Raw genomic sequence first — 11,474 nt, 5'->3', positions numbered from 1 at the left:
GCTAGTTTTAAGCCTATATAAGAGGCCTCCTTCTACATTATAGATAGAGCATTAACCTCGTATAGCACATTGTTTATATTACACTTCTACAATGCCTATGTTACAGGGCTCTAGTTATTAGCCTAAGCGACAGTCTCGTTATCCTATCTTGCTAAACATAGCTGCCTATATTGCTATAGGTTATGTTACCCTTAGTAGCCTATACTATTGCTATAAGTAGTAGTAGTAGTGTTAGTTTCCGTCCTTTATTAGAGCTAAAGGTAGGGCTATCTCTTTATATCTAACAGGTTCGGGTATGTTAAAGGTAGTCTCTAGGTACGAATAGCTATAACCGAAGCGAGGGTACGATAAGAGCCTACGATACGGACGATACCGAAGTATCTTAAGGGGCCGTTACGATAAGCAGAGAAACCTCTTAACGAGGGCATCGCTTTGACCCCGAAAAGCTGCAAACCCTTAGGACTGTTATAGCTTAGGGCCTAGTCTATAACTATAGCTAGCTTCTAAGGACTCGGCTCCGGGTCGAAGACCTATTTAGTACCGCTTACTCGAGATAAGCTACCGCCCGCCTAAGGAGGAAATAGACTAATTACCTATCGGCCTTGCTTAGTTTGCTAAGACTATCTATACGATAGCAATTTCTAGATTACAGGTCGGATGCCTAGACAGTTCCCCTATTAACCGGGTAGATTGTTTTAGGATTCGCTGCCTCGTTCGGACAGTACTTAGCCTTCTACTAGAAAAAGAAAGTCCCCGCCCCCCCCCGCCTAGCTAAAGGAGATACGAGCTAGTTTCTAGGATCTAGGTATAAATAGAGATTGCAGTCTCTCCCTCTAAGCGGCTTTTGTCTAATACTAAACTTAGCTCCTAGGGGTATATAGGCGACCCCTAGGAGGCTAAATTCTAATACTACCCCGAGGGTAACATTAGAAGAAAACAGCCTAGCATACTATTCTCTCGTATAGCAATATCGAAACAAACCAAACTTATAATATATACTAAAAACACTTTCCTATAGCATTTTATTTTAACTACTTTACGACAATCGAATAAGCTCTAGCTCTAGCGAAAACGAGCATTACGAATTAGCGGAATCTTCGGAATCTAATAACCTACCGGACTCTATTAACGAAGAAATTAGGCGACGACTAGTTGTTATAAGCGCCGTCGAACTAGGGGCTATCGAGCCTTCTACGCCCGAGGCTCTCTACAATGTCGTTATAAAGATAATTTAAGGGCAAACTAACCTTCTCCGTTAGAATCCCTTTATTCGAAGGGTAGAACGCTACGGCGTACGTAGAACGCTTTAAGGACAACTTAGCCGAGTACGGGCTCGAAGAGGAGTCGGACTAGTATAAGGTCCGGTCCCTTACGAGGACTACTATTACTAAGCTTTACTAAACCCTTAGAACCCTAGTTAGCTACCTAGAAAAGGACGACAAGTCTAATGCCGACTAGGAGGTCTTCAAATAGGCCTTTATAAGGGAGTATCGGGATCGCGACAGCCGTCGTATTAAAGGCAGTCGTACGTAGCTTAAGAACCTCTATATAGAGAGGCGCACCGAAGATAACGACCTAAAGGAGTACGTCCGCGAGTTTGTTAAGTTAGCGGACGGCATCGACTAGCAGGACCTCGAGAATTCTTAGAGAACGAGGCTGCTCCTTAAAGGGTTGCCGTAGTCTACGGCTAAGCGTGTCTTCCGTCGCTATAAGCTTAGCGAAGCTAATCCTAAGACCTTTAGGAAGTACAAAGAGGTCCTAGAGGCTGTTAAGGACGATATTAATAGCTCCGCCGATGTAAAGAAGTTCATTTACGGCGAGGACCGGAATAACCTAGCCTAGGTAAGGAACGATGCCTCGGGAACTAGAGGGCCTAAGTTTCTTCCTAAATCGCAAAGTAGTCCTAGTACCGTAACTCCTACCGTTACTAAGCATTCTTAGGACGTTGCGGACTTAGCTAAGTCCCTAGCCTAGCTCAACCTTAATACGAAAGCACTATAGCGAGTTAGGGAGGTTATTAATACTAGTATACTAAAGGATGTACTACCGGTCTACTAGATTTCCGATCCTAACTACCCTAAGGCCCCTTTAGTTAACGTCTACGCTATACGAAAGATCTATTCTAACTTAGATAGCAAGTGCTAGATATGCGGCGGTTTCAAATATGTTTAATTAGACTGCCTTGTCTAGAAAGAGCTTCTTAAGAGGAAGCTCGTTATATAAGTAAATAGTCGGTTCTACTATACCGACACCGGCGACAAGATTAACTTCGAGTAGGATCGCAGAGCTCCGAAGCTGCCTTAACTTAGGAGTCTTCTAGAGAAGAAGTATAGTAGCAAGATCGAGTTTAAGGACACTAGGAACAGTACCCTCGCCGCTATTACTAAACGAGAAACTTAGAAGGTTAGGGCAAAACAGGTTAAGGAGCGGAGCAGTAATAGTACTACTAAGCCTATTAAAGTCAACTTTGTGTCTTAGGACCCGGACGTAGTTACTAATGTTTACGCGGTTACTAAGAACAGTATAGATGTCTACGCTGCTACAAGGTCCTAAACCTAGTCCTAGGGCAAGGGCAAGAGCCCGCAGAACCCTACCCGCCCTAGTGCGGCAGCCCCTACTAGGATACTTAAGAAGTAGGCAGCTAATAAGGCTAAGAAACAGCGAGAATTAGTCGCTAAGACTAAAACACTCTAGACAGCTAAAGACCGTGCAACCCGAGCTAGTATAGCTACTCCGGAGGTACTAGAAACTCTAGATGTCGATATAGAGGATGCTGCTACCGACCTTAGTAGTACCCTAGGCCTAGCTAACCCGCCGGCCTACAAGCGAAAGTTAGCCGACCTAAAGAGCTTTCGCTTTAATAGGTATATAAAGAAGTATAGTACCGGGCCTACTAACTCTTACGACATAAAGGCAAATGCTCTCTTCTAGGCTTTATAGTTCCTAGACCTCAAATCTAACGTGTCTATAAGGGAGCTTCTAGTATACGGTTTGCCTACTAACCTATTCTAGAGCCGGATTCCTAACGATGCTACCTTTATAAAAGACCTTGTAGCTCTCCGACGTAAATAGGGGCAGGAGGACTATATCGACGTCTCTTCCCTATAGTTCCTTCCTAAATTTTTAGGGGCCTAGGAGTTAGTAGAAGGCGAATTAGTAACCTACGAAAGCTAGGAGACTATCGATAATGCTAACGAAGAGGGGATTAAGGAGATAGGCCGAGGGGATAATAATAATGCCGACTCTGCTTCGGTTTTAGTTTCTATTAAGGCTGTCCGGTTTATAGGCTAACAAATCGGTCGAGTAGGACCTCCTCGACCTAAGGAACTTTACTCTATCTCTAATAATATAGACCTTTCCGCAGTTACCCGTTCCTTTGCCGTCGTTCCCGCTATCTATATTTAAGTTACTATCGGAAGCTATAGTTAGTAGTTGCTAGCAATGCTTAATAACGGTTTAGAGTTACTTATTATAAGTAAGCGCTAGGCCAAACAGCTCCGACTGCTAATAAATAGAGATATTTCCCTTAGTATGTAGGGAGTGAATAGGGAGGTTGCGCTAGTAGGTGCCTACTATAATGTTATAGTAGACGCTTTCGGCATATACTTTTCCTTTACCTTCTAGATTGCCGCTAACCCGAACACGCTAATTATTCTAGGTCGACTATAGTCTTATATAACCCGGGATATCTAGCGCAACTGCGACGATAGCTCCTAGGAAGGAACTATCGCTAACTAGAAGGGCAACCGAGTCGTATTTACTAGTTATATCGGAAACACTAGCTACAAGTCCTACGAGGATATCCTTGCTACTTCTAAGCGCTCTTTAGGAAACGCTATAGCGCGGTTATAAGACCGGCAATCTGCGCTATAAGTTAATGTAGCTTGAATAGGTTATATCTAGAGGTGCGCCGCTCCGTATAATAAGGCTAGTTTCTAGGCTTTATACTAAGGAGACGAATGCTCGAAGCGATAGCGAGTATAACAGTGCAACGACTACCTAGTGTACGAATCTCGGTAATAATGCTATCGCAGGTATCGCCGCCGGAAGCGGATCTACCCGAATCCGAACTAACTAATTAGAACGCCGAGCTAATGCTACCCCGGGGGTGTTATTAGGAATCTAACGTTTTCGCCGGAATTATAAATTAGGATTACTAGCTATATACCTACCGACTAAAGGAGACTTCTAATAAAGTTTACGCGCTGTTCTATTGCGCTAATCTCCGGGCCTAACGTTAAAGAGAGAGAGCTCGGGTATTACGAGCGGTTAGTATATATACCCTATATAAGAGGGTAGCTAACAAGATTAAGCCCGTAAAAGGTAGCGTATATATAACCGATAGGTCTAATCCTAGCGGAAATCCTAACTAGCGACAAAAGTGCCTTAACCGCGAAGCGATATTAACACCTAGGGATAGTCTATACGACTAGAGGTATATTACTAAAAAGTTCTCCGCTATTCCTAGGGGATCGAGGTTAACGCCGGAGAGACTAGCGAATATCAAACCTAGCATCGAGCTTTCGGATCTTAAACTAGATTTGCTATACGAGCTTCTATATAACCGCGAAGCCGTATTAGTATATAACTTTACGTATCTAGGCAGGATTAACCCGGAGGTTGCCCCTCTATAGAGGATCCGAACGATCGAGTATAAGCCTTAGGCTTACCTAGGGTTTAAGCTAAACCTAAGCCTAAGAGGTATAGTTAAGGACATAATACGGTAGCGTATAAAGGCTAGCACCTTAGAGCCTTCCTATGCCTCGTATCGCAACCTATACTTCCTAGTTTAGAAGAAGACAGCTCCTAGGGAACTAAAGAAGTACCGTCTAATTAACGCTATACAAAAGTTTAACGTAGTTACGATTAGAGATGCTAACCTCCCTCCGGAGACTAATAGGTTCTCGGAAGCTTTTGCTAACTATATTGTAGCCTTACTAGTTAATGTTTTCTCGGGCTACGACTAGATCCCTCTCTATCCTAATAGCCGCGACCTTACTAGTTTCGAGACACCTCTTAGGCTATATAGACAAACTACCCTTCTATAAGGGGCAACCAACTCCGTAGCCTAGTTCGTTCGCATTATAAACTAAGTCCTCGCGGCCTATATCTCCTATATAGCGATGCCTTTCCTTAACGACATCGGCATTAAGGGCCCTAAAACTAGGTACGATAATAAAGAAGTAGAGCCTAGTATCCGCAGGTTCTTTCTCGAACATATTTAGAACCTCGATAGTGTCCTCTACGACCTAGAGCGAGCTAACCTAATAGTGTATAGGGAGAAACTTTAGCTCCTATGCAAACGAATAAACATTGTCGGGTTTGTAACTAATAAGAACGGCCGCTATCCTAATAATGCACGGGTCCTAAAGATTGTGTCCTAGCTAGACCCTACCTATTAGAAAGATGTCCGGATCTAGCTTAGAGTAGTCTCCTACTTCCGCATCTAGGTCGAAAACTTTGCGTTAGTATACAAGCCTCTATACGCCTTGCTTAAGAAGGATATAGAGTTTAAATGGACCTCCGTTTACTAAGCCGCTAAGGACAAGGTTACTAAGGCACTTGTTAGCGCGCCTACGCTTACCTCTATTAACTACTCGGAAGGCGTAGGTCTACTAATTGTTGCTATCGACTCGAGCGGGGAAGGCTACGGCGAGATACTAATATAGTATAATCGTAAGGAGCCCTCCTTACGTTACCCTATCTAGTACGAGTCCGGTCTATAGAAACCTATCGAGGCCCGATACGATACTAGCAAGCGAGAGTGCCTTAGTGTCTACAAGGCTCTTAAGAAGTTCCGACCTTAGCTCTTTAGAGTGTTCTTTCGCTTAGAAGTCGACGCTTAGACGCTAGTCTATTAACTTAACTATATAGCCTCCGACCTGCCTAACTCTACGATAGCTCGGTAGGTTACCTAGATCTATTTGTTTGATTTCGACGTCTTCTATGTTCCTAGTAAGAAGCATACTAGACCGGATAGCCTTTCTAGAAGGCCTGCTATAGAGGAAGACATCGCCGAGATAATAGAAGAAGAGGATATCGACGCGGTTATTAACCGCACCTTCTTTACTACCTTCTATATTAATGCTATACTAGTAATTACTAGGTCTACTGCCGACGACTAACCTAGTAACTAGCCTAACGACGACTCTGCTACTAACGGCGAGGACTAGGACGATACTAAGGCAGGCGAACTAGGTAGGGATAATATCCTTAATAGGGTCTACTCCGACGACTTCTATAATATCGCCTACTTCCTTACCTATACGAAGAGAGCTCCTAGTCTATTAAGGAGTTAATACCGTCGTATTATTCGCTATTCTCGGAGGTTCCTTATTAAAGATCGTATCCTTTAGCGATAGGCTATAATTAATATACCGCTCTAGCGTATTATTAACGATCTAGCAGCCCGACAAGAAATCCTTCGCTCTGTTTACGATAAGCTCGGCTACCGGGCGGCGGAGGGCACTTTCGATGTCCTTCGTCGACGCTACTAGTAGGACGGCGTATAGGCTAATGTCTCTCGCTACTATAAGAGCTGTCCTAAGTGCAACTTTAGGAACAGCTACCGGCGTCTAGGAGAGCTGCGTATCCCTGCTACCTAGTTAGTTAGGGAGCGGTAGTATAGCGATAGGGTCTATCTTAGCCGCAATAATAGCCTATATATTATTCGAGAGGGTCTTTCTTAATAGCCGGAGGCCTATTATTTCTACAAAGGTTGCGGTACTATTAATGCCCGTAATATAGCTACCTTCCTATTTAAGGATCTGTTTTGCCGCTAGGGAATACCTTACAAGGTTATCTTAGACAACGCTACGAACAATATAGCTAAGAAGGTTTAAGCGCTACTTGTTTTATACGGGGCTAAGAACGTTCGCATCTCCCTATACTATCCCTAGTCGAATGCTATTATTAAGCGCGGCTATCGGTCGTTAATTAATGCCCTATCTAAGATAACTAATAGTAGCGACAGGTCCGTTCCTATCTCTACCTACGTTCTAGCCCTTCTCTAGGCGGATCGAACTACTATTATCGACACGACTAGACTTACGCTAGCAGAGCTTATAATTAGAAGGGACGCCGTTCTTCCGATTAAGTTGTCCTACCGTACGTATAGCGTTTACGACTAGGGGTCTGTTCGTACTAGAGCAGATCTCCTTACCCTACGCGCTAAGGCTCTTAAGGATATAACTACTACTTCTTAGGAGGGACTTGCTCGACAACGTCGCCTTCGTAAGGAGGCTAAGTAGTATTTCGACGACTATAATACTATTAACTAGGAGCCTCTAAAGGTTAGCGATATAGTCCTTCTATACCGGTCCGAACTAGAATATAGTTACTCCTATAAGCTAGCCTTTAAGTAGAAGGGTCCTTATAGAGTAAAGGAGGTCCTTTACTCGGGTTCCGTATACCTTCTTTAGGAGCTAGATAGTGCTACCTTAAAGCACTCTTACCCTCGGGCCAATCTAAAGAAGATCGTTAAGTTACGCGAACCTGCCCGCCCTCCGCCGACCGAGGAGGAAGTTAGTGCCTCTACGGACCCTCTATCGTCCTTAGATGCCTATCGGGAGGAGGATCCTACCGCTATTATAGATCCTGTTCTGCCTAAGAACTATGCCTATCCCTAGATTCGTCTTAGTAAGCTATTAGGAATAACTTAAGAATAAAGGGAGGGTTATATACGGATTAACTATATATAGAGCGTTTCCGATATTAATTCCGATTCTAATAGTAAACTAGACTTCTAGCTATCTAACTCTAACTCCGAGGAACCTAACTAGTCTAGCGATAAAGACCGCCTAGAATTATAGCTAGACGACCCCGAGACTAAATAATTGCTTGCTCTTCCTTGCCTCTATCTGCCTCTACTACGTTGCTTCCTTACTCTTATCGATCGTTCTCCGCGCTGTTAATATAGTACCGCCCTATACCTTTAGTCCTTACCTATTGTCTATTCCTACTAATGTTTATACTCTCGTTTGTTGCTTTTAGTTTATCCTATTATTGTCTTTTGCTTTTGCCTTTACCTTCGATTGATATTGCTATAACTTTATTCCTTCGCTCTTGTTTCCTTAGATAGAACTATACGAGGCGTGTTTTCCTAATAATACCCCGGGGGTAGTATTAGGAAGATAGCCGAACCTAACCCCTCTACCCTTCTAGGACTACTTCCCTCTAGATTCCTAGACTCTAGCAACCTTCCTTAAGTAACAACGACAATAAGATACTCTACTAGAGGATGTTCCTGCCCTAATTAGTACTAGCTATATAAGACACTAAGAAAGGGAGGATCCCTCTCCCTTCCTAGCTCTTAGATAGACATAGCAACCTAGGCCTATAGCCTCTAAGAATAGGGACCTTAGGCCGCTAAGCTTAGTATCTAGAAGAAAGAAGAACGCATAGGCTACGTTTATATGCCTGCTACTATAAAAGGTAATGCTGCATCTATAACGATAGTGCTATAGGCTAATATAAGCTACGCTAGGCCTAGGCGATTTGCTCCTAGTTGCTAAGTATCTCTAGAGAAAAGCTAATACTACCCCGGGGGTGTTATTAGTCCCGCTAGCCTTACTACTATAGATTACTACTAGGTACTCGAACTAACTAGTTACATTTCGAGTGCGCGGGAATCTACGAAAGCTAGAGGTTAATAAAGGCGCGTAGTCGCTACTAGCAATTAGCTAGATCGATTATTAAACTTTAGCCGCCCTACTAATAAAGGAGTCTCGTATGCAGCTTTACTTTTTAGGGTCTATATGTAATCGTTATCCGTTTGCTTTACCGGAACATACGGACTACGCTACCTTTATACCCTATTTAAGGCAAGCCTTCTAAGCTCTTTCTTCTACTCGAGCACTAACTAACTTACTACCGCCTACCCCCCCCCTCTTCTATCTAAACCCTTTAATTATTATTAACAAGCTACGAACGTTTTTACAAGCTCGCTACTAACTCCTTTCCGCTCCGGTCGACTAAGATATCTTCCGGCGCCCTAAATCCGCTAGGCGCTAGCAGTAGTAGCAACCTACTAGCCCTAAACCTAGGCGTACTAGTCCCGATCGAAGCCCCCTCCGATAGCGCCTTAGCTACTGCAACTAGCCTCGAGCACTGCTTCTAGATCGTTACTGCCCTTAAAGACCCTTAAGAGAAGATCTAGAACGCTCGTACCCTACTACGCGTTATTAATAGGAACATTAAGAAGGCTACTATCTTAGTTGCATACAGTATAAACAACTTGCGTTAGTCTATCGGTAAGCGTGTCTTTAAGCGCGAGGTCCTTAACGATATAGATATCGAACAAGCCTTTCCTATCGTCTATAGCCTCGAGACGGCCGGCACCTAGATTCGCTTACGCTTTAAGACCCTCGACTAGGCCTTCGAACATTAGGGAGGACTAAGCAGTCTTCCTAAGAGCCTTATTAACTTCGCCTACGGTAGATAAGAGCGTATAAAGCAGGTCTCTTCGTTCGTTAATAAGTACAAGGTCCGTCGTTAAGGCGCTAAGCACCTTTCCTATACTATAATCTATCGTATATCTACTACTAGCAAGAAAGTAGGTAAGCAGTTACTTAACTTGTCCTTTGCGCTTAGCGACTTTACGATATCCTACTAGAAGCGGTACTACGATGCAATTGTCTAGATCGATCTTAATATATAGACAACTAAGGATCTACTAAAAGAGAAGGGCTATCGCATTAATAGTATAGGTTTTATTATTAAAGGTTAAGAGGCTCCTATCGTTAATGTCCTTGAACGTAAGGCTCTTCGCCTAGAAACAGAGGCCGATACGGCTGCTAGTCTCGCGCTCGCTATAGAGATATAGGCTTAAGACCGTCGCTCGACCCGTAACCGTAAGGTCCCTTAGGAAGTTAAGGACGAGCGCGCTAAGGCCGAAGCAGCGCGTAAGAAGGCATTGTATACTCGCTAGGCCCTCCGCAAGGCTACTAAGAAGTATAGCGCCCCTTCTAGGGCTAACTATAGTACTAACTATAGTAACTCGGATGTTAATATACTAGATATACTACTAGAAGATATCTCCTCCGAAGGCTCCTTTAGCGAGCGTAGAGATAGAGGGCTCTCGCCGATCCTATTAACTAAGAATATCTATAGTTCTTATAAGGGCGACTCTATTGCGTACCTTATTACTAAGATCGATATAGTTCCTAAAGCCGATATAGGCAAAGCTCCTACCGCCCTGTCTATCTATTAACAGCTCGACGACCTTAGCAAGCTAGGAGAAGAGCCGTTCTCTATATATGCTAACTATATTAAGAAGGCCGCTAAGGTCTGTAGTCTCTATACTAGTGCTAAGGCGATTGTCCTCGTCGGCCGCCTATTAAAGATTAGTCGCGAGGTTCCTAATTAAGACGCCTTCGCTGCCCTTAAGGCTAATTAGGCCTATACTAACTAGTTTCCTAGACGCCCTATTGCCGCCCCGACATCTCTAGGACTCTACGCGTTTAACCCTACTAGTACTATTACTCGCGCCCTTACGCTAACGGATCGCTAGAGCAAGTTCGTTACTAGTATCCTTAGCTAAGGCACTTCCTTCGACCGCTTTCGCTAGACTAGCAATACTATCTTCCCTTAAGTCTTTAGCTAGTTATAAGAGCCTTATAGAGTATATCTTCCTTTCCTTATCGACCTAATATAGGAGGAGTTTGAAATGTACCTTTAGTATATACGTACGATGCCTAAGTCTAAGTAGGAAGGCCGTAATACCCTTTAAACTTATAGTATAAGCAACTAAATCGTCCGCTAGTACCCTACCCTATAGCTCTTAGCTGTCGCCCTTCGACCTAATTATATATACGAGCTTATCTCTATCCCTAAGCCTACTAAGTTCTTTAAGGTTAGCGGTACTTATAAAAACTGTCCTTCTAAGGAGTCTGCTCGTCTCGGATAAGATATAGTTAAGCTCGCAGCTAGCGAGGGTGCTAGTTACCTACGCATTAAGGTCTATCTTATATCTAAGGATAAGACTAGCTACTCTACTATTATCGAAGGCATATATTAGCCCGAGGTCTTTACGAACTAGGTTAAGAAGCTTAAGGCTCGTAGCCTAGTCCCGCTAAGCAAGATCGGTAAGCTTACTAATAAGTACCTTACTAACGACGACCTCGACTATATATTCGATAGTTAGCCTAATAGTAAGGGGCGTAAGGCGGAGTAGATCCTTAACCCTCTAAAGGAGTGCGAAGTCTCTGTTTAGATGCTATACCTACTATATAGTAATCTAAAGACTAAGAGCAACCGTATATTAATTAACCTAGGCTACTCTCGCGTTATCGACGGCACTAAGATTAAGGGTTACGACAACTTAACCGTCGCTAAGGTTGCTAAGGCGCACCGCAATCTAACCGCCCTTCTAGGTTTAAACACCTTCGTACCGTTCCCCTTCCCTACCGCTATCTTAGTTAAAGGCCTTAGTTGCATCTCCGACGCCCTAGTTAGTAGGATTCCTTAGTTAAGTT

This window comes from Pseudocercospora fijiensis (assembly GCF_000340215.1).
Source record: "Pseudocercospora fijiensis CIRAD86 unplaced genomic scaffold MYCFIscaffold_1, whole genome shotgun sequence".
NCBI classification, from domain to species: domain Eukaryota; kingdom Fungi; phylum Ascomycota; class Dothideomycetes; order Mycosphaerellales; family Mycosphaerellaceae; genus Pseudocercospora; species Pseudocercospora fijiensis.
This window is presented reverse-complemented; position numbering follows the sequence as displayed.